This window comes from Myotis yumanensis, unplaced genomic scaffold, assembly GCF_028538775.1.
Source record: "Myotis yumanensis isolate MYYU_CA2020_CCGP unplaced genomic scaffold, mMyoYum1.0.hap1 SCAF_10, whole genome shotgun sequence".
Lineage (NCBI taxonomy): Eukaryota > Metazoa > Chordata > Mammalia > Chiroptera > Vespertilionidae > Myotis > Myotis yumanensis.
This window is the reverse complement of record NW_027223761.1, coordinates 54,433,251-54,457,234: the sequence shown is the minus strand read 5'-3', so window position 1 is coordinate 54,457,234 and position 23,984 is coordinate 54,433,251. Positions and strand designations below refer to the sequence as shown.

Here is a 23,984-nt window from a genome sequence, read left to right as displayed (position 1 = left end):
CACGCCTTTGGCTTATTTTCGGTGGTTGGTGGAACATGAATGGGAACCACAGTGTTGCTTGGAAACGTCATTTTCACATCTGTCTGACATTCGCTTCTGGGAAACAATGCGACGTATCTCCATCAGAATTGTCTGAAAAGCAGCTTCTACATTGGTAGAGACAAGAGCTGATGGCTCAAAGAATGACAAGCCATTCTTTTCTGCAAAAGGCCTTGCTTCATCTGTAGGAACTGTCCTGAGGTAATACAAATCACTCTTATTGCCCACAAGCATGATAACAATGTTACTATCAGCATGAACTTTCAGTTCTTTCAGCCATCACTCTGCATTTTCATATTTGAGATGTTTAACATTGTCATAAGCCAGCGATTTTCAACCGATGTGCCGCAAGAATTTTTAAAACATTCAATACTTGACTAGTCTGAGGCACTGACCTCTTTCCCTCAGATTGTCAAACAAAAAAGTGACAACAGCCAACACAACAATAGACATCAATTGTGAATGAATAAAAATTATGCCTATTTTTTTTTTTTGCCAGATGGGCAAAAAGTATAATATATATTTTGGTGTGCCACAGAATTTTAGTAATTAGTTTGAGTGCTATGAGATGAAAAAGATGAAAATCACTGCCATAAACCAATAAGGCGAATCCAGCCCCACGATAGTATGTTGATATTCTAGCTTGGTATCCTTTTTGCCCTGCTGTGTCCCATATCTGTAACTTGATTGTTTTCCCATCAACCTGGATGCTTCTTGTTGAAAAATTTACTCCAGTGGTGCTCTTGGTTTCGAGATTAAACTCATTTCAAGTAAATCGAGGCAGGAGATTACTCTTTCCAACACCCGAATCTTTAATCAGGATAATTTTGAAGAGGTGGTTGTACTTGTGGTTGCTGTATCCATTGGGAAGCCCAGGAATGAAGGGACGGGAGCATCATTGAGTGGTATGGATGGGACCAGGGACATTGCTGCAGGTGTAACCCCAGCTTCAGCTGCCAAACTGTGTGAAGAACCCCTCTTATTTGTGCGAATATTTTATCAGCCTTTGTAGACTCTTTGGGAGCAGGCTGCTTTTGCTTCTCTCTTTAGATCCCTCACTTGACACTGTCCTGATTCTCCTCTCTTTTCCTCCCTATTCACTATGCATCTGATGTTCCTTCCATGCAGAACTCCTTGCTAGTCCCCACATGTGCCCGGCTCTTTCCAGCCTGTGCCTTTCCACACACAATTTCCTCTGATGGAACACGCTTTCATTCTTTGCTTTGGAGAACTGTGACTCTTTTGGGGAAACTCCACTCAGAAGTGGCTTCCTCAGTTAATCCCTCCTTGACTTACTGGGTAATAAGTGGTCATACCAAAACTCCAGCATATCTGTTAGCTGGAGTTTTGTCACTGTGTGTGTGAGCGTGTGTGTGTCTATAAGCTCTGGGGTCAAGTCCTCATTTTATCTGTCTAGATCAGTGGTTCTCAACCTTCTGGCCCTTTAAATACAGTTCCTCATGTTGTGACCCAACCATAAAATTATTTTCGTTGCTACCTCATAACTGTAATGTTGCTACTGTTATGAATCGGAATGTAAATATCTGATATGCAGGATGGTCTTAGGTGACCCCTGTGAAAGGGTCGTTCAACCGCAAAGGGGTCGCGATGCACAGGTTGAGAGCCACTGATCTAGATCTTTGGGTCCTTGTATCTTTGCCTTTCACTTCAGTGAAAGTGTGTGGAATATCTTACTTGCCTTCTGAATGACCAAGGAGAGAGCCATGACTCTAAGGCCCTGCTCTCTCTTTCTTTCTCTCTCTCTCTCTCACACACACCTCATTTGTCCTTGCTAGAAATTTCCCCCAGTGCTCACTCCTTGGCTTGAAGGCATTGAGACTTCTGTTAGAAGACAAAAGTTATACAATGGATGAAGGACCAAGAGACTTATATTCTAATTCCAACTCACCTTGCAATTAGTTCTGTGACCTTGGCCAAATCATATCATCTCTCTAGGTCTGGGTATCTCCATTGATAAAGTGGAAACTGAACTCAATCCAGATGATACATGCTGGTAGATTTTTCCCTTCCAGTGATTAACTTCAGTCAAATGGTAGGAGCCTCCCAGAGAGATTTGTGGAAGATTGTAAAGCTCAGGTCAGGAAAGACACTCACCTAGAAAGAATATAGTGACTGTTTCTGGCCATTTAGCACAGAAGTGGGAAGTGGGGCACCTGTGCCTGTTACTTGCAGACATTGCACTGGATAGGTTTTCAAGTTCCTTTTAGCTCAAACACTCCATGCTTCATGATCCATGCAAGATTATATATAAAGCCAGTTCAGTTTTGCTCAGGAGGCATATGTCAAGTGTCTGCTTCATTCTATGTACTGGGCAGTTAGAGATAGAAAGAACAATAATGCACAGTTGTTGCCTGTTAGGGACTTTGGGTGATTAGTAGAGGCAGGTGATAAGTATTATCTCCTTTTAGCAGATAACCGAAACTGAGGCTCCACCAATGAGTGGAGGAATGGGGTCTCAGACTAGTTTGATTCAAAGTGCTTTACACTTTTTCATATCCCTCACTACCCTTCATTTAGAAGGGTGTTTTCATGCCTGGTGCATCATAGCAGAGGCCCAGGATAAAGAGTGGATAGTGTTAGAAACCTGGAGGGATGATTATAAAAGGGAACAGAAGCGTCCAGAAAACAAATTTCACCTACTGTATGAGGGTTGGCCATGGCTTCAGCTCAGGAAGCCTTCATCAGGCCACATTTTCAGGCAAACACATTTCATCATATCCCATATGCCTCAATTCTAGGGAAGATCCTGTCCCCTTAACATTAATGGGGTTGGGGAGAGGTAACAACCCTTCTGTGAGGAAAGAGGGCAGGATTTCAATCAAATCCTATTGATAGACATCAGGCCATATCCTTGTGCCATGAAAGGTGTCTACCAAACACCACCTGAGGGCATGGTCCTATGCATTTGTGAGGTTTGGAGGAGACCTTTTATATCTACTTGGTTTGAAAATGCCATATTTTCCAAGTAGTGAGATTTTTCTAAGTAAGAGCAGATGGTTCTTTTCTGGGCCATGTGTATACATCTTGATGTAGGTGGGGGGTGACCATAAATCTGGAGTGTGATCTCTGGACTCCACATGTTCAGATTCTTAATGGTGATCAGGCTCTGAGAAAACTGTTCATGTCACTAGACTCACACAAGGCAGACAGACATGAAGAAAGGAAGTTATTGATTTGTAATAAATTTTCACACTATATGCAAAGCACACACTAACATCATATGCTCCAGTAAAGTTAGTTAGCAAGGTCATCCACTTCATGATACTGATGGATCTGGGAAACCAACCAACAGTCAGGAGGTCACTAAGGGAGAACCCAACATTGGAGAAAAGAAGATTCAATGAACTGAATGTGATACTTATTTTTGGCTACAGTAACTTTAATATAAAATGGAGCATGTTGGTCCTAACTGGTTTGGCTCAGTGGATAGAGCATTGGCCCAAGGACTGAAGGGTACCGAGTTTGAGTCTGGTCAAGGGCATGTACCTTGGTTGCAGGCTCAATCCCCAGTAAGGGGCATGCAGGAGGCAGCTGATCGATGATTCTCTCTCATCAATGTTTCCTCTTTTTTTAATTCTTTATTGTTTATTGTTTGTTTATTCTTTATGTTTAAAGTATTACATGAGTCTCCTTTTATCCCCCATTGGCCTCTCCCCTCCCCACCACCTCCCCCAAGCACAAGCCCTCACTTCCCCCCTACTGTCTGTGTCCATTGGTTTTGCTCATATGCATGCATACAAGTCCTTTGGTTGATCTCTCCACCACCACCTACCCCTCTGCCTTCCCTCATAGGTTATACAGTCTGTTCGATGCTTCTATGTCTCTGGTTCTCTTTTTGTTCATCAGTTTATGTTGTTCTCTCATCAATGTTTCTATCTCTCCCTTTCCCTTTCTCTCTAAAAAATCAATAAAAATATTTTTAGAAACTAGACTAGAGCATGTTGGAACTGGAAGAGACCAAGTTCACCTTAGGCTACTCTCTCATTGCACAAAATGGGAAATTGAGGCCCAAAAAGGAGAACTGACTTGCCCAAGCTCACATCATTTTCCCTTTCATCCTACAAGAATAAAGCATCATTTTAAGCAAAGTGGCGTCTTTCATAAACTCAAAATAGATATGAGCCAGTTCTCATACAGTATGATTAGTGCTCTAACATGGGTTGACAAAGAGTTTCTATTAAGGACTGGATGGTAAATTTTTGTTTTGTTTTGTTAATCCTCATCCAATGATATTTTTCCATTGATTTTTAGGTAGAATGGAAGAGAGAGGGAAAGAGAGAAACATTAATGTGAAAGAAACACATCAATTGATTGCCTCCTGCATGAGCCCTGACCAGGGCCCAGGCCAGGGAAGAGCCTGCAACCAATGTATGAGCCCTTGACCAGAATCAAACCCGGGACCCTTTAGCCCACAGGCTGATGCTCTGTCCACTGAGCCAAACCGGCTAGGGTAATATTTTGAGCTCTGTGGGCCATATAGTCTCTGTTGCAACTCCACTGTTGTAGCACAAAAGAATTATAAAAGTGGCTGCATTCCAGTAAAATTTTATTTATTGGCATTTAAATTTAATATGATATTCACATGGCATGAAATATTCTTCTTTTGATCCCCCCCCTCCCCAGCCATTTAAAAATGTAAAACTATTCCTAACTCACAAGCTTACAAAAACAGGTGGCAGGCTGGATTTAGTCAGCCGGCAGTGGTTTGCTGACCCTCATCTTAGACGATCAGGGGTTCCAAATGATTTTTCACCACCCATGAAAGTATGATCTAGTCGTTGACCAGAGTTACTCTGTAAAGGCAGGGCCACAGAGGTGGGTTCTATGCAGAGAACAGCAAAAGACAAGAAGAGGCCTGAAAGCCATAGTTCATCCCCACCCCACTTCTATTTCCAATTAAACACCAAAAGCTTCTGCAATCTTGAGCCAACTTTCATTTATTTACTTTTCTCATTACAGAGAATCTCAGCTCTGTGCTGTTTAACATGTAGATTCCTCTGCAGAACAGCTGGCCCTTTCCAAAGTTCCCACATAGCCATGGCCAGAGGGAGTCAAATGGCTACACGGGACTCAGTCCCTCTAGGGTACGGGAATTTTTTTTGACAGCATTAGGGCGCCCTGCGAGTGGCTTTGGGGGAGACTGACCACCTTCCCCTAGTATATGTGAGCAGACAGGCAGGGTCATTAATCTTTGTATGTCAGCCATTCAGAAAAGAGTTTGACACTTCAGTGTCACTAGCCTTTGTCATGGGCAGTTTCCCTGATGAAAAGATATATGTGCTCTTTCACCTTATAGGAGAATTCTCTGGGTCTTAGTTTCCTCACCAGTAAAATGGACATAATATCACCTACATGATGGGCTTTTATGAGATTATATGTGTGATGTGATAGAATTCTGTAAACTGTCAAATTTTATATAAATGAGCTTATAACCTTCCACCACTTGCTTGCATCCCTACACTCAACAAACCCCCTTTATCTTTGAGTCTCATTTTCCTTATCTCAAAAGCCAGAAGAGAGAATTTAGTGCTTCTAATTCCCTCCCAATTCTGCCACGCTGGCCCTGTGCCTCATAAGGAAAGGAGTTTTTCACCATATGGAGAGGAGTTTTGCATTATGATTGAAGGTGAAAGGCAGGAACAAAGAGGTCAGATATGGGAAAACAACAATAATAAGAGAAGGGAACCTCAGCCCTAGACAAGGAGTAACCCAAATGCCCTCATTTGGTGTCCATGATAAAATGTCTGTTTCCTTACAAAGTAAAAAAGCCATGTTTGTTGGCATAGTCTAAATATGCTTTACGTGATGAGTTTGAGGATCTCATCAACCTTTCTTTTCCCTCCTTATTAGAATCAATCAATTCATGGAAATGTTGATAAGATTTTCTATTCATCCAGCAATTTTTAGCAAGGGGCTCTCTGCCCAAACACTTCAATGTGGAATACACACTGCTGTATCATGTTTTTTTAAAATCTCTGCCAGGAGTGATGGCTTCCACAAAGCTAAGTCATGTCCCATAACATCCTGCACAGATTTCCCCCTTCTTTCTCTCACTTTCATAAAGGAAGTGTGTGCAAGTCCATTGACCAGTAGGTGAAATGCTATCTTAAGAAAGTGACCTTGTTTTTAAGGAGCCAGTGTGGGATAGGAGTGGGCACAGGGCTGGCCCGGCAAACGGGGACAGGTGAGGCAAGCGGGAAGATTAGAGAAACCTGTTTCTCTCCCTCCTCCACACTCCTGGCTTGAGATGTTTAAGGAGGGGTAATGGAATCCAAACCCAGGACCAATCTCGTGGCTCAAAAAGGTTGTTTTCTACAAAGGAGAATGGATCTTAATAGGGCTGTCTGGTGAACTAGACATCTCTGGTGTCTAAGAAATGAGTCTCGCCCTGGCTGGTTTGGCTCAGTGGCTAGAGCATTGGCCTGAGGACTGACGGGTCTCAGGTTCCATTTCAGTCAAGGGCATGTACCTCAGTTGCAGGCTGGATCCTCGGCCCCAGTCAGGGTGCGTTCAGGAGGCAACCAATCGACGTGACATCGATGTTTCTCTCCTTCTGTCTCTCCCCCTCCCTTCCACTCTCTCTAAAAATCAACAGGGAATAAATATATCCTCAGTAAGGATTAACAATAACAACAAAATAATAATAGGAGATGGGTCTAAACCTCTGACAACAAGCAAATTGGAAACCCTATAAATTCTCTTGTGCCCTATGTATTATTGGCCCACAGAGATAAGCTGATTTACAAAAGAATGATTGTATAGTGGATCACCATTTCCCACAACTACAGGGGCCTAAGAAACACTTTTCAAGACATCTGAATATTCAGTACATATTATCAAAAACTAGAAATGTCCCAACAAAATATCTTGTGTTAGCCCTGATTATCTCTGAAATGAAAGCCTTAACAGTCCTTTGGATATTCCCCAAGTTTTCCCATCCCTGTGTATTTATTCATACTATTCCCTCTACTTTAAAGACCCTTCCCTATCAAACATTCTTTCTACCACAGAGCACTACTGGTCCAAACCCTACCATGGTTCCATTTCAAGCACTGACTTCCTTATGAAGAGTTCTCTCATTTATTTGGCTCTTGTTATAGTTACATTTTTATGAGTTTATATTTTTTTTATGAGTTTATGTTTTGCCGCCCCAATGACAGTATATGTTCCTTGAGGCCTCAAACCTATCTTTATATTTCCTCATGTTCAAAATGATGCCTAGTTCAGGTCCTTCAAAAAAGTAGGCATAAAAAAAACACTATTGATTATTTGTTTACCCAGAACATAATATCCAAGATCCTCGTCTATAAATGGAATGTTTGCTCTATTTGAAGTCTGAGCCACAAAGAAATTGTTAAAGATTTCAATTCAAAACAACAGCAAACTTCTAGAAAATTTCCTGAATTCAACACATTCCAACAGTTTGGCACCTTCTGCATATTTATCCAAGCAGGTGAATACTTTGAATTCAAATTCTGAATAATAAGCCTGCGGCATGGCAAGGTCTTTAATCACCAAGAAAGATTCAATTATATTCAGAATTCAGATGCTGTGGTTTCCAAAGGAGAAGCATAGACTTATATTTTGAAAAGGCTTTCAACAAGAGGAGTTGAACTAAAACATTGTCCTGAATACATATTACTTATACAGAAAATGAAGCCATCACATGCCTTATCCTCATCCTGGTTCATGAACTCTGCTGTAATTCCTTATCTCCCCAAGTAATTAAGAAGGAGGGAGATGTAAAACATGAGATGGAATGTGCTATGGACTGAATGTTTGTATCTTTCCCAAATTCATGTTAAAATTCTAACCCCCCACTGTAATAGTATTAGGAGGCGGGGCCTTTGAGAGATCATTAGGTAATGAGGGCAGAGCGCTCATGAATGGGATTAGTGCCCTTATAAGAAGAGGCCAACCACTCCTCCCTGTAAAGGCATGATAATGAGAAAAGACAGATGCAGAAGAAATAAGCAATAATTAGAGACAGAGGAGCACATGGTCTCTCTGGGGGGAAAGGTTGGAGAAGGAAGTCTGTACAGTGAACAAAGGTTGAGATCACAAGAGACCTGACTTAGGTTATATAATATGGCATAAAAATAAAACCTCAAGCCTGTAAGCCTGGGTGGTATTGGGAAAACTGTATGTTCACATGCAAAAGAATGAGATTGGATCCTTATCTTACACCACACAAAGCAACTCAAAATGGACTAAGGGCTTAGATGTAAGACCTTAAACCATAAAACTTTTAGACAAAAAGGGAGGGTAAAAGGGCCCTGACATGAATCTTGGCAATGCATTTTTGTTATTGTTGTTTTTTTATGACACCCAAAGTACAAGCACAAAACCCCCAGAGTAAAGGGAAAAAATCAACAAAACGAAAAATCAATCTATGGAATAAAAGAAAAGACTTGCAAACTATCTGTCTGATAAGAGGTTACTATCCAAAATATATAAGGAACTTCTACCATTCAATAGCAGAAAGCCATTTGATTAAAACATGGGCAAAGGAACAGAACAGACTTTCCAAAGTAGATATAAAAATGAGCAATGGGTTTATGAAAAGATGCTAACATCACTAAACATTAGGGAAATGCAAATCAAAATCATAATAAGATATCACTTCATACCTGTTAGGATGGCTATTATCAAAAAAGCTAAATATAACAAATGTTGGCGAGGATGTGAAGAAAAAAAGAACCCTGTGCACGGTTGGTAGGAATGTTAATTAATACACAAATTAGTCATTTTGGAAATCCAAATGGAGGTTCCTCAAAAAATTAATACTAGCATATGATCCAGCAATCCTACTTCTGGGTATATATCCAAAGGAATTGAAATTAGGATCTCGAAGAGATATCTGTACTCCCATGTTCATTGCAGCACTTAACAAAAGCCAGGTATGGAAGTAACCTAAGTGTCCTGTGGCAGATGAATGGATAAAGAAAAGGTTATATATATTTCTTCTTCAGCCTTAGAACCAGAGGCATGGATACATTGCACAGACTGACAGATCTCAGAGGGGAGGCGGGTGGGATGGACTGGATGAAAGAAGGTGAAGAGAATACCAAAGAACATATATGCATAGCCCATGGATACAGACATCAGTGCAGTGAGGGCCAGAGGGAGGGGAAGGGCAGGGTCTGGGTGGAGGTGGACAAAAGGTGTAGAAATGGGGGACATTTAATAGTGTCAACAATAAGAGTAAAATAAAATAAAAAGAAGGAAGTCCATATAGAAAGTGGCAACTACTTTTATATGCTAAAGTATTTCATATCTTTCTGTGAAACCTTATTTAGGTATAAAATGGTCATCTTATTATTTTTCAAAAAGGCATATTTTAATACTCTTACAATACATATGCAGTTTGTGACCAGAATTTGAAAGTTGTTGGTATCATATCAAAGATCTTTAAATTATACCACCACAGGATGTATAATTTCAAGTTTATTTTGCACAGTAGTGATAGATGCTAATTAGCATAATAATGACATGTTCATATACACTGTATTTAACTAAAACCTAACATATGTTAAAACCATACCATACTTACCCAGTTTCTCTATTAATTTCAAATTGGGTACTTATAAAAATAACTTAAAATTGCACTGGGAACCCGAAAAAATAAAATAAAAAGAAGAGGCCAAGACCCAGCTAGCATTTTTTTCTGTCATCTGCAAACCAAGAAGCAGGCTCTCAACAGACACCAGATCAAGATGCCTTCGTTTTATATTTCTCAGGCTCCCAAGCTGAGAATAAATTTCTTTTGTCTAAGCCACCCAGTCCGTGGTATTCTGTTATAGCTGCCCGAAAGGACTAAGGCAAAATATTGGAACCTAGTATGGTCATGATGCCTTGTAGATACAGTCTTAATCTGATCAGCAACCCAGGAGACAGGCATTATATACACCCGTCTTACAGATGATGAAACTGGCTGAGAAGGGGTTAGTAACTGCTGCCAGGTCACAAAGCTGAAAGTAGACCTAGATCTAAGCCTAGGTCTCACTGGCTTCAAAGTTTATAATTTTTTCGCGGCACAATGCTGCCTTCTTATAGTGTTTTCACAGCAATCCAAATAGATGAGGGAAATGGTTTGAGGTAAAAAAATATATATATTTTATGGAAATGCATTGTGGTATAATGAAACCAAACAAAACACTGGACCAGGTGATAGGAAATGTGGTTCCCTCTCTGTCATGAGCCACCTAACTATATGACCTCAGCCAAGTCACTCCACCTCCAAATCCCAAAGTCAGACTGTAAGTGCTGAAAAATGCATCCTGAAGTTTACTTATCCCTCCCCAATCTCCTCCCCGTGCAGAAGAGAAATCAGAGGCCCAGATGAAGCCACCTGCCTATAGTCAAACAAGAGCAGAACTCAGGTTTATCAAACCCATCGAGGGCTCCTTCCATTGGGTCGTGTCTCTCCTCCCTTAGTCTCCTCTTTTATAAAACAAACCTCCAAGACTCAGTGTGTCATCTTAGTCAGTTCAGGCTGTTATAAAAGAATATCATAGACTGACTGGGTGGCTTAAACAACAGACATTTATTTCTCACAGTTCTGGAGGCCAGAAGTCCAAGATTAAGGCCCCTGTAGATCTGGTGTCTGCTGAGGGAACTCCTCCTTGTCACAGATGGCTCTGTTCTCCTTGTATCATCACTTGGCTGAGAGAGATCATCACTCGTGTTTCTGCATATAAAGGTACTCATTTCATTCTTGAGGGCTCCACTCTCATGACCGAATTGTCTCCCAAAGACCCCGCTTCCTAATACCATCACATTGAAGGGTAGGATTTCAATATAAAAATTTTACAGAAACACAAACATTTAGTCCATAACATGGGTGCTCCACTTTGATGATGGTATGCAAATGTAGAGGATTTTATTATGATTTCTTAGTGCATAACGGTAAAAAGTGAGAGGTCTCAGAGACATTAGAGAGAAAAACCATCCGGCCTCTGAACCTGTGTGTGTGCGCGGGGGGAGGGGGGGGGGTGTATGAGAGAGAGGGGGAGAGAGAGGGGGGAGAGGGGGAGGGAAAAGGGGAAGCAGAGGGAGAGGGAGAAGGAGGAGTGAGAGAAAGGAAAAATGTGTCCTAGAGAGAAACCTGTTCTTAGAGTTTTCTCAGATTCCAATAATATGCCTGAGTTTCTGTTCCTTAAAACAAAAGCAAAAGCATAAAATAACCAGAAAATAGAGAAAAATATATTTACCTAAATGAACTCCTTCCAGAGCATCAAGTACACTGGTAGAGTATATATGTGCAGAAACATCCAAATGCTAGTATGCTGAAGAAAGTTACATAATTCTCACACACACACACACACACACACGCACACACACACACACACGCGCACACACACACACATTTACACCCTGGGTCTCAGACTTATTCTCACTCCTCAAAAAAAAACCCAACAAAAAACCGTTACTAAGGTAAAAAGACTAAAAACTGCCAGCGTGTGAGCTTTGGCTCACTGAGCGATGGTGGAACATGTAAAAGGCTTTACATTATTAATATAAAAAGGCTGAAAACTGCCTTTTTTATATTACATTTGGCTCAGTGAGGCGACGGTGGGACAGCCGTCCTTTCTTTCTCCCTGCATTTGGCACACTGAGCTTCCTGCAGGTATAGTTTTTGGCCTGGGTCATCAGGGCAGTGTTTGGTTTAGCAACGGCTGGGCTTTTACTAAAATACCTCTCTACTTGGAGGGAGAAGACCTGCCTATCTGCCTTAAAAGTTAATATATTATACCACAATGGAGCGTAGCTAGGAGACTATGAACAGTATTTTCCAAAATGTTTTCCTTAGCACTCTCGTCCTGGGAGATGCTATGTGACAAAAGGTTCAAGGTCAAATTAGCCTCGGAAGCGCCTCTTAGGGAGTCATTAATGCACACTAACATGTTAAAAATCTTCTCTGCTGACGCCTCCTCTGTACCAGATTGCTACTCTTGAAGTGCCGTGGGGCTTGGCTTGGGGCCTCAGCTTTTCTGTACACTCTCCCTAGGAGATGTCATCCAGTTCTGTGACTTTAAATGCCATTTATATGCTAATGATTTCCCAATTTATATCTCAAACCTTTCTCCTGAGCTCCAGCCTCATAGATATATAAGATCTGTCTACTTGATAGCACCTCTTACATGTGTAATAGGTACCTTGAACTTCACCTGGATAAAATGATCTCTTGATTTTCCTCACCCCTTTGAGACTTTGCTTCCCTAGTCTCTCCCAGCTCAGTCAATAACACCACCATGTAATTAACTGCTCAAGCCCACAGCTAGACGTCATCACTGTCTTCTCTCTGATCCCCATTTCCCACATTCACCCATCAGGAAGCCCTATTGCTCTACTTCTCAATACCAGGCTGACGCCATCCACCTCTGTCTATCACATTGACAACCCCATCATTATCGCTCAGATGGACTACTGCAAGAGCCTCCTAACTGGTTTCCACTTGTAATCTTGACCTTTAAATTCCATTCTCTACACAACAGCCAAGGAGATTATTTTTCCTTCTAATTGTAAATTAGATTGTGCCAAGGCTTAAAACCCTTCAGATTGCTTTCCATTGCATCAACAATCAAGTCTTTCTTCTTACCGAGGCCTCTAAGATCATACCTCATCACATGCACTTTCCTCCTCAGTTTCTCAGCTATTTTCTCTTCCTCCAGCATGCTAAACTTTTCCTGCCAGGTCTGAGGATTCCCTGTTCTCTCTGCCACTTGGGTTTCCCCACTTTCAGTTTTCCCCTTTAACATTTCCTCTTAAGGTCTTCAGTCCTTACCATTATTTGAAACCTTACTTGTTTGCTTGTTCACTTTTTTTTGGGGGGGGGGGGGGCGCGGGGGAGAGGGAACCACACCTAGAAAGTAAATTCTATGAAGGCAGGGCAGAGAACTTAACCATTTTGTTCACTATTCACTGGGGTTTTCTCAGTACCTACAGCAGTTCCTGGAACATAATGGGTGTTCAATGAATATTTGTTAATGACATGAAAAGGTTTGAGAAATTATACAGTGGAGAGAACTGGGAAACTTAGTTTAACCAATTATTCTTCAAATTTATTTGACCATAGAACCCTACCTACCATTGTAAAGAATATTCATTATCCCAGGGAGCATCTGCTATTTTGGTTTATGCTGGCTCAATATCAGTATTGAGAAGAGCCAATGTTTGAAAGCCAGTGGATCTTCAATGCCAAAACTTGAAAATCTCTTATAAGCAGGTATTTTGGCAGGTCTTTGGAAGTCTGGGATATTTTTATTGGGAGAATGATAGTTTTAAAAGTTAATTTGTGTTTTTTTCTTTGAAATATGGGTTCAAAACATCAAGGAAGCAGCTCAGTATTATAGGGCTCAGAAATAGATGAGGTGTTGGAGGTGGGAGAGAGGCAGTCCAGACAGGATATAACAAAATTAAGGGATGTGGTTGAGTAAGGGTAAATGAGGCTGAGGCCCAGTAAAGCTTTCCTACTTCTGATGGAATTTTTAGAAACAGAAACCTGCAGTTGGAAACTTGGCTAATTTTATACCGTGTATGTTTTCTGTAATTAGTTCTTCTCTGTTTTCCCTCATGTTTAGTAAAGCTGTCTTGAAAATACCAGCCTGTCTCAGTTATGCAGAAGGAAAACATTTTTTGTCCACACTGAAGTTTTTAAAGGGGAACCACACAGCCTTGTGTGAGGCATGAACAGGTGCTGTGGTGACAGAGAGAATCTGGAAAACAGAAACCCAAAGTAAAGATGCAGGTCAAGCCACAGAGTCAGGGAGTGTTGTTTGTCCCCTTCCAGCCTAGAGACACTCTTTCAAGAGTCTGATTTGGTTCAGTTCTTTTTAAACTTTGGAATGGTTTGTGCTGTGTCTTAATTAGACAAAACTAATTCTTTGTACAAGATTGTACAAAGTCACACATATACAATATTAAGTATAAAAGACAGTTGATAAGGGAATTGTCTTGTTCAGCAATTTTCAATCAGTGGGCGGCAGGAGTTTTTAAAACATGCAATACCTGACTACTTATTGAATCAAGGGCACTGACCTCTTTTCCACTAGGTTGTCAAATAAAAAAAATGACAAGAATCAACACAACAATAACCATTTGTTGTAAATAAATGACAATTATGCCTATTTTGTGTGTGTGTGTTAGATAGGCAATATACACATTTTTTTGGTGTGCTGCAGATTTTCAGTCATTAGTTTATGTGTGCCATGAGATTTAAAAAAAGATTGAAAATCACTGGTCTAGTTGCATGAAAAGGCCTAAAGGAAATCAGATAAGGAGAACTTGAGAAAGTCCTCAACGATTTACAATGTTTGCAAAGAACATGTGAGAAGTTTTGTGAACATAGCACAGAGTTCTGGTTAGGGCCTCAGAATTTCTCAATTCTAAGATTAGCAGCTGAATTTTGTATTTGGGGGCAGGCCTTTGCTTTTTTCTTGGAGAGACCAATGGGGGAGCATTTTCCATCATAAAGATGACTGAAAACCAGGTGAATAACCCATATGTAAAGCTTAGGATTAGGAGAGTTGGGTATTTAGTAAGATAAAGGGCTGGCTCTGTGACAGATAGGTTGCAATCCTGAAGGGATACTTAGGTTGTTTGTGATTTTTCTTCATTAGGTAGGACCTGGTCTTAGGGAGTGTATCAGGGTTCTCCAGAGAAACAGAACCAATGTTGTGTACTTGTGCCTGCATATGTATGTATATGTGTGTACACATTTTGCGGAGCCAATGTTCCAGTTTGAGCCTTAAAGCTGGAAGCTGCTGTAGAACTAGAAAGAGCTGCTGTGACAGGTCCAAGGCCATCAGGCAGGCAGAGCTCATGTTCCAGTTTGAGGGCTGTCGGGCAGGAGAATTCTGACTCAGGGGAGAGTTAGCCATGTTTTCTATTCAGGCCTGAAAATGATTGGAAGGGGCACCCATATCCTGGAGGGCAATCTGCTTTATAGAGTCTACTGATTTAAATGTTAATCTCACCCAAAAACACTCTCACAGAAACACTCAGAATAATGTTTGACCAAATATCTGGGCACCCGGTAGCCCAGTTAAATTGAGACATAAAATTAACTGTCACAGGGAGTGAAAGTTGTGTATAACCCTATTTCTATTCAGGATGGTAAGCAGGCCCCAGAAACATGGTAGCAGATTGGACATAAGGAGGGAGAGAATCAGCTCCTGTACCAGGCATAGCCAATGGATTCCATGACAATGACACTTGAGATTCAGTTTGTTTTTCTTTTCTATTCTGCATTTTCCATGTGTTATCTTTAAGCCTTAGTATTATAGGTTGGATTATGTTGAGTCCTAAAAGAGATATGTTTAGTCCTAACTTCTAGTATCTCAGAATGTCACTTCATTTGGAAACAGGGTCTTTACAGAAGTATTCAAGTTAAAATGAGATCGTTAGAGTGGGCCCTAATCCAATATGTTTTGTGTCCTTGTAAGAGGGGCAATTTGCACTCAGAGACATACATAAAGGGAAGACCACATTAAGAGACACAGAAAGAATACTGCCATCTACAAGTCAAGGAAAAAAGCCTGAAACAGATTCCTCCCTTGTAGCTCACAGAAAAACCAACCCTGCCAACACCTGGATTTCAGATTTCTAGCTTCCAGAACTTTCAGACAATAATATTTTGTTGTTTAAGCCACTGAGTTTGGTACTTCGTTATGGCAGTCTTAGGATAACACAATAGCCTGTGTTAACTGTACTTGGGAGAATGAGGGAAGGAGTTGATGCATAGACAGAATATGAAGTTCCAGGGAGAGGGAGAGCAGCACATGAAGGAGAGGTCAAGAGATGTAGAGGCAATTAGGGAAGAAGCCTGGATTGGTGAGCAGTGGCCCAAGGTGAATCTCAAATGAGGTATTGAGGATGACAGTACTTTGTTGTTGTTGTTTTTAAATCTTTACTGTTGAAAGTATTACATATGTTCCCCTTTTCTCCCCATGGACCCCCTCCAGCCCACACCACCCCCCAGGACAATAGTACTTTGTATACAAAAAAAATGCTAAGAATAATGGTAGATATCATTATGACTAATGACAATATCATCACCAAAAAAATTGTACTGGCTACCTACTGGAAAAACTACAGACACAACTAGTTCATAGTGGTCATTCCTGTGTTTGGTCAACTGAGAAACATTAATGCAGTTTATATTAACTTCTAAAATGTTAAAAATTAAAAGGTTTGTATTAACACTGACAATGTTGAAAAGTAAAGGGTATATATTAACTTTGACAATGTTAAATATTAAAAGGATAATCTTTGACTATAACTGTTTTAACAACTGAGGCACAAAGATCTTCATAAAGGATGTATGGGAGCCATAGCGACTACAGCATCAGGCCTCACAAATACATCTCTTTGTCTGACCACACAGCATGTTAGCACACTGTTTTCTGAGGGTCCCCTTCCACTGAAATGTTGTCGTAGACACAAAGAGCACCATAAGGCCATATGAGTGGGAAAAAGAAAGGGCAAATAGAAGGAAGAAAGGATGGAAGGGGGAAAGTAGAAAGGGAAGGAAGAAGGGAGAGACATAGAACCTTTTCTTACTTATTAATATGGGATAAAGATGTTGATTCAACAGTAATCTGCAAAAAATTAATGCTTCTTTAGTGTCCTGATTTCATGGTTTACTTCTAAAATTTTTGAAGCAGCATCTAATTTGAGAAAATGGAATGAAGATTCTTTAGAGGCCTAAGAACTAGGTAGGAAGGAGAGAAATCTGATGACAGTGTCTTGGCATCTTTAATAGTAAGTAATACTAATACATAACAACAAACTATTCCTTTATTATTCCATTTTAAAGAATTGCTGTTATTCATTTTCCTTGCTTAGCTTCTTATTAATTATAATTTTTAGGACTACGTGAATGACTTGAATTCTAATACATATCAAATGACTTCCCACGTATCTAAGTTTGGAATCTCTCTCTTTTAATAAACAGAAATTACTCTCCCCCAGAAGAGTGATACAGTAACAATGTCCAGAGAGTCAAAATGGATGTCATCATTCTTCTTCCTTATTGAGGAATGACTTCTGATGCTCCTAGTTCTAGCTACAACTAGGGATGAAAATAATAATGCTTAACAGACAATAGGTTTCCTGGGGTAGGGGGTGGGAGGATGGATTGAATATCCATCTATCTTGGGGATCTCAGTGTATGCACAAGATAAGTACTTGTGGGTTTTAAGAAAATGTTTCATAAATTTTTCCTGGCTTGGTCCATATATAGGCTATTCTGTCTTAATGTCTCTAAATATTCTGCAAAAGAGTCTGATATCCACTGTATTCTGAAGTCTTTTTTGTAAAGAATGCCTAAATGAAATGAATGGCTGTGGCAATGACTTTGGGAGGGTCTGAACCAGCTCTGACGTAATGCATCCTCCAGGAAAATCCCAGGACTTTTGGGGGTGCTTGTTTCTGGCTCCACTGCAAATCATGACAGTCGTGGGTAGACTTAATGCACGTGGACATGATTATGCAGTGCAGTTCCACATCATTAGTGGAAGTCTCTGCCAGAATTCTGCCAACAGTTTCTAGCCAGACATCCATTAGTAAATACTGCAGTCTTAAAATACTGGTTGGCTTCTGTGGCTGGCTTATAAACATAATGGAAACAAGGTCCAAATTTTTTAAAGTATCAACATGGGTAAGCATCAAATGCTATTCTCTAAGAGATGAAGTTAGAAATTTGGAGTATCCAGAGTAGAATTTGGGATAAAGATTTGCTTAATTTCTTTTTACAAACAAATATTTTTATTGACTTCAGAGAGGAAGTGAGAGGGAGATATAGAAACATCAATGATAAGGGAGAATAATTGATCTGCTGCCTCCTGCATGCCCCATACTGAGGATTGAGCCCAAAACCCGGGCAGGTGCCCTGACAAGGAATCAAAAACTGTAACTTCCTGGTTCATAGGTTGATGTTCAATGACTGAACCATGCCGGCCATGCTAATTTCTTTTTTTAAGAAAATTTAAATGTTCTTAATTGAAGACATAAAAATACTTCCTGTTTTGTGATAAATGTCAATTAAGTAGGTAACTCTCTAGTTTTTACTGTGCCTTGCTCAGTTGCCCCTTGACTTTCTTCATGGAAATCAGCATAAATTGAAACATCTTTCTTCAACTTGAGTAGTTGATTAGTCCAAGTGGGTATTTCTAACAAGTTGAGAAGAAGTAGTTGAAATGCACAGCCTATATTATAAGAGAGGAATATGCTAATTATCCATTACACCATAACGTCATGACCAATCTACAAGTGGTAGAGAGCTACAGGAGGAAAGGGCAGCGAGCTACAAGCAGAGAGAGCTACAGGAGGGTGGGGCAGTAAGCTATGAGCCGGGAGAGCTACAGGAGGGCGGGCCATTAGGCGAAGGGCTACAGGAGAGTGCGGCAGCGAGCTATGAGCAGCGGAGAGCTACCAGCGGCGGTGGTAGCGGTGGGTGGCCAGCTGAGGCAAGCAGCAGCGAGCTACTTGTACACGGATTCATGCACAGGGCTACTAGTTATAAATAATTGTAGTATTTTACACATTTCTAAAAATAACAGTTCGTTTAGTTAGCATACACTTCACAGTTTTAAAAACATGCCACCCACCCTGTGTTCTCTTTTTTGATTCCTGACAGCCCTGTGAGGTAGAAAGAGAAGGCAACTATCTGCCTTTTACAAGTGAGAGATAGCTCAGAGAGATAAAGAACCTGGTCAAAGTCACAAGACCGCTTACAAGATCAGCCTGAAGGTCATGGGAGTGTTTTCTCAGTATTCCTTGTCGAAGGAAGAGAAACCTCCAGTTAGGTGGGAGGATCCCAACTCTGAAACCTGCACATAAGTCCTTTGATTTCATCTGGCTCAGGGCTCCCCAGGCTTGCTGGAATCCGATAGTGATAACTTATCTAGAATGAAAAGTATTTAACCTTATAAGATTTACTTTCCACATGCAGGTAGTAAGAAATCACAAAAGTTTATCAGAAAACCAATGTGATAAGAAGTTTTTAAGGCTATTACATAAACAGGTAGTACTTGATATGGTTACAAAAATAAAGTACATTGCCCTCTTCAATAAGGAACAAGAAACAAACAAGGGTGATAAATTACAGAGATCACCTTAGAAGCAATGACATACTTGGTAGGCACTTGTAAGCAATAAGATAATGAACTGGCTGAGTCTCCTTCCCTGGAAGAACCCTGTGAAACTCCACCTGTTCTCTTTTACAGTCATCGCAACAATTCCACTGAGAGTTGCCTACACAGGAATTATCATCCCATTTTACCTGTGATAAAGCTGAGGGTCCAGAGACCAATGGATTGACCCAACATCACATAGTGAGTCATCAAGAGCGCCTAATTTCTCCTTGATTATTTGATTGTCACTAGTAAGTGACTTGTGTGAGGTAATTAAAGAAAAACATTTAGAGAATGACAAAATATTTGGAAAGATTGATGGCATGCTTATCAAATACGCAGGGGACTAGGCCTGAGGGCTCGTCCTAACTCTGCTCCTAATTATGAGATTTCAACAAGTTCCTTAACCAGACTGGACCTCCATATGCTTCTTGAAGAAATGAAATAGTTGAACTAGATTAGGGGTTTTCATACATTCTTCTTCTTTTCCAAGGAAGAAGTACATTGTAATGCTATAAATTTAATTGATAAAAGATGAACTGCATACAATTCCAACCTCCTGCTTGGCTCTCCCTATCTCCGACTGGATTCCCTGGACACAGTGAGAAACCATAGTGTTAGGTAATATGAAAGCTCCATCCTATTCTGAAAATTCAATGTTTTTATGACTGGAAGCAACTAGCTTTTTTATTTTTTTTATTTTTATTGATTTCAGAGAAGAAGGGAGAGGGAGAGAGAGATTGAAACATTAATAATGAGAGAGATTCATTGATCGGCTGCCTCCTACAGGCCTCACACTGGGGATCAAGACTATAATCTGGGCATGTGCCCTTGACAGGAATTGAACCTGGGACCCTTCAGTCTGCAGGCTCTATCCACTGAGCCAAACCGGCTAGGGTGAGAAATATCTATTTTAGAGATAGGTACATCGATTAGTTGCCTCCCAGACATGCCTGACCAGGGGTCAAATTGGAAACCTAGGTATGCGGCCTGACTGGCAATCTTTTGATACATGTGAAGACACTCCAACTAACTGAGCTACCCTGCCAGGGCAGGAGCAACTAGCTTTTAATCTGCTACCTATTCACATCCCCTGCAACACCTTAAAAAAGAGCTCCCGACTTGGAGTCAGGGGAGCTGGGTGTGGTTCCCTGCTCCACCAAGGAATTATCTATGTCATCTTAATCAAGTTGCTTCACTTCTTTAAGTCTCTGTTTCCTCATCTGTAAAATAAAGACAGTAGCTCTTCCCAGGTAAGAGTACTTTGTAAACTGTAAAATATTGAATACTGCACAGTGCTATTAGCTTTATCTTCCACAGGGAGGTGGCTGTATCCTCAGAATGATATGGAGTATCAACATGGATTGAGCTGCTCTTTGGCAAGTTTGCCTAAGAGTAAAAGTAGTATCTACTATTTTGGGTTCATCTTCCCTGTAAGCTGAAGCCAAATCAGCAGTTAGGGTGTGAGATATCAACACAGCAAATGATTAAACCAAGGAGGCACTATTGTTAAGTTTAAAGGGAAGAATTGTCCCCACAATCTGACATAGATGATAAAGACCCAAAATATTCCCCCTCACACAAAGCTATGACCCAAAAATAATTACTGTCATTAACGGAGTACTTACTACATGGTAGGCACTGTTTTTACATGAGTTATTTCATTCAGTTTTCACAAGAACCCTTTGCAATGGTGTTATCCCTATTATACAGTGAAAAAAGACAATAAAATAGGGCATTATTCTTATTTTGTAGCTTAGAAAGGCTAATTTGCTCAGGTTCATACAGTTGGCAAGTGGCAGAGCCTTAACTCACAATTCAAAACTCTGAACTGCTCAGCTCTGCATCCCCCAGTTCAGGGGTCGGCAAACTGCGGCTCGCGAGCCACATGTGGCTCTTTGGTCCCTTGAGTGTGGCCACGAAGTTTCAATCACACTGTACGTGTGCACCCGCGCGTGGTATTTTGTGGAAGAGCCACACTCAAGGGGCCGCAGTTTGCCGACCACTGCCCCAGTTGGAAGAAATGATTTTCCTCACTCAGCATGAGGGCCAAGAACCTCCAGTCCTCTTCATCTTTGCAGTGCTTTAGTCAGCTCCATTTCCCCATTTTCATTTCTTCCGCCATTCAAAAGTGGATCATTTATCTTCATAAAACTCAGAGGTAGAAAGAGCCTATTAGTCATTAATGTCCCCTCTGTCTCCCGCTTGCCCTCTATAGCATGTTTTCTGTGTGGGCGTTAGGGAATGGAGCCACATCTCTTCCCTTGGGGAGTTAGTCCTATAACTAATTCATCCCTGTCAGGAAGATTTTCCTCTTACACTTATCCTCCTCTTCAATTTTGCATTTTACCTATTTCTCTCTGTGGGCTGCACGCTTCAGCTCCTCAGAATACACTACCAAAGCCTGCCCAGGCCCTCAGCAGTGATGTTGCTGAGCTGCCTCTTCCCTTCACCCTATGGCCAGAGTCGCTTTTTTATTAGCACCTGGAGGATGCTTAGATTGGCAGACAGAGGTAGAAGTGAGCTGCAGGAGAATGCTGGGAAAGAAAGTGAGGAGGGAGAGATTCAGCGAACACCAGGCATGAAACCTGCTTAGTCAGCAAACCTTGGACCCAGTTGGGCTTGGACACCTCACTAAGGTCACCCCTCCATGGCAGCAGAAGCATTTATTGTCCAGCTAGGCATAATTCCATTAGGAAGCTATGCCAGGCCCTGAACTTAGTGCCAGGAATCACAGACATAAATGGTGTATATCATCACAAGGAAAACAGTGTGTGCAGTGGAAAGCATGTCAGCTTTGGGATTTGAAAAAATCTAGTTTAAGCAACTGCTCTACTTTTATTTTTATTATTTTTTAAGAATTACTTTCTTTTTTTAAATATTTTTTTTTTTATTGATTTCAGAGAGGAATGGAGAAGGAGAGAGAGATAGAAACATCAATGATGAGAAATCATTGATCAGCTGCCTCCTGCAGGTTCCACACTGAGGATCGAGCCTGCCAGGCATGTGCCCTGACTGGGAATTGAACTGTGACCTCCTGGTTCATAGGTCGATGCTCAACCACTGAGCCATGCTGGGCAAGAATTAGTTTCTTTAAAAAAAAAAAAAAAAAAAGTTTATTGATTTTTAGAGAGAGAGGGGGCACGAAGGTGAGTGAGAGAAACAGCGATGTGAGAGCTCATGCCCCCTATTGGGGATCCAGCCAGCAACTTAGCTATGTGCCCTGACCAGGAATCAACCTGGAAACCTTTTGGTGCACAGGATGATGCCCAACCAACTGAGCCACACAGGCTAGGGCCATTGCTATACTTTTTACACAGCTGTGTGGCTTTGGCAAATCATTTAGCCCACTGATCTTCAGTTTACTCATTTGTAAAATGGGGAAACAATACCTATGTGAATTGTTTCTGATGAGGAGTATAGACAATGGCCTGACACATAGTAGGCACCTAATCAATGAGAGATCTTATTTTTCAAAGCCATAATTCTAAACCACTTGCCCTAACCACTTCCTTGTATTTTCATAACCAATTGTCCTTGCCTCTTAGTCTTCCATTTTAACTGTGCTGCGAACCAGCCTAAGGGCATTCTGATATTCTGGTTTCACCTCCATCATCAGAAATTCCACACAGTTCACCACTGCCTAGAAAGCAGAAAGCAGATATTAGCTGTCAGAACCGAATCAACATTGCTTTTCAATTTTCACTTTGATAGGAACCTCACCATTGACATGCTGAAATGAATAAAGATACTATTTGCCACATTTGTTATAAGCTCTGTATGTTGACAATTTCTCAGTTATATCAAAGAACCATTCCATGTGCACAGGTATTAATATGCAAACAATTTGAACAAAATATTTCATTAAAACATTCTTTCTAAATGAATTCATGTGACCATTCTCAGCCAAAAGGAAACTACTGCTCTCTTAGGTGAATGAAATCTACTCAATTAACAAATATTTATTGAAAGTCTACAATGTACAGAAGACCTTGTAAGTACTGGGATACACCTGTTGCCATGGCAGACATAGGGTCATTGAAACAAATACCCCCTCTCATGGAGTTTACACTGTAGTGGGAAACACACAATAAACAAACACATAAATAAAGAAAATTAATTTGAGATAATGATGCTTGCAACAAAGAAAACAAAGTGATATAATAGTGACTAGGCTATTAAATGTAGATTTTTTTTACCTTAATTAAAAAACCAAATTAAGAGATGCATGTAGTTAAAAAATTCAAATTCCGAAATAAATCTAATGAATAGAGAGAGGAGAGGTGGGAAGGCTTCTATGAGGAGCTAGTAACTGAGCTGAGACCCGAATTATGAGAAGGAGATAGCTATAAGAAGGCCTGGGGAAAAGCATATCAATCAGAGGGAACAGCAACCCAAAGGCACTGAGTATAGAGGAGTTTGGTGTACAGGTTCATGAGACAACAGGAAAAGGACACTGATTTAAGGTGAATTGAACAAAGGGCTGATAGGTAGGAGTTGATACTGTAGAGGTAGGCAGTAGCCAGATCATGTAGGATCTTATAGGATATTGTAAGACTACTGGCTATATTGTAGTTATAGGGGGAAGCCATAGATGGGGTTGAAATAAGAAGGAAGAGATATGGACTGATTTGTGTTTTTACAGGATGATTCTATCTTCTGGCTACAGGATGGAGTATAGAAGAACAAGAGTGAAAACAGTTAGAAAGCTTTTATAGTAGTCCAGATGAGCAAGGATGGTGGCTTGGAGTAGGATAGTAATAGTAATGATGGTAAAATTCAGGATTT

General features: G+C 40.7%; 1 pseudogene; it reads right to left on the bottom strand.

The window, feature by feature from the left end:
- Positions 1–73: 73 nt before the first annotated feature.
- LOC139018464 (ras-related protein Rab-11A-like) lies at positions 74–12,821 on the bottom strand (annotated as a pseudogene).
- Between the last annotated feature and the right edge of the window lie 11,163 nt (positions 12,822–23,984).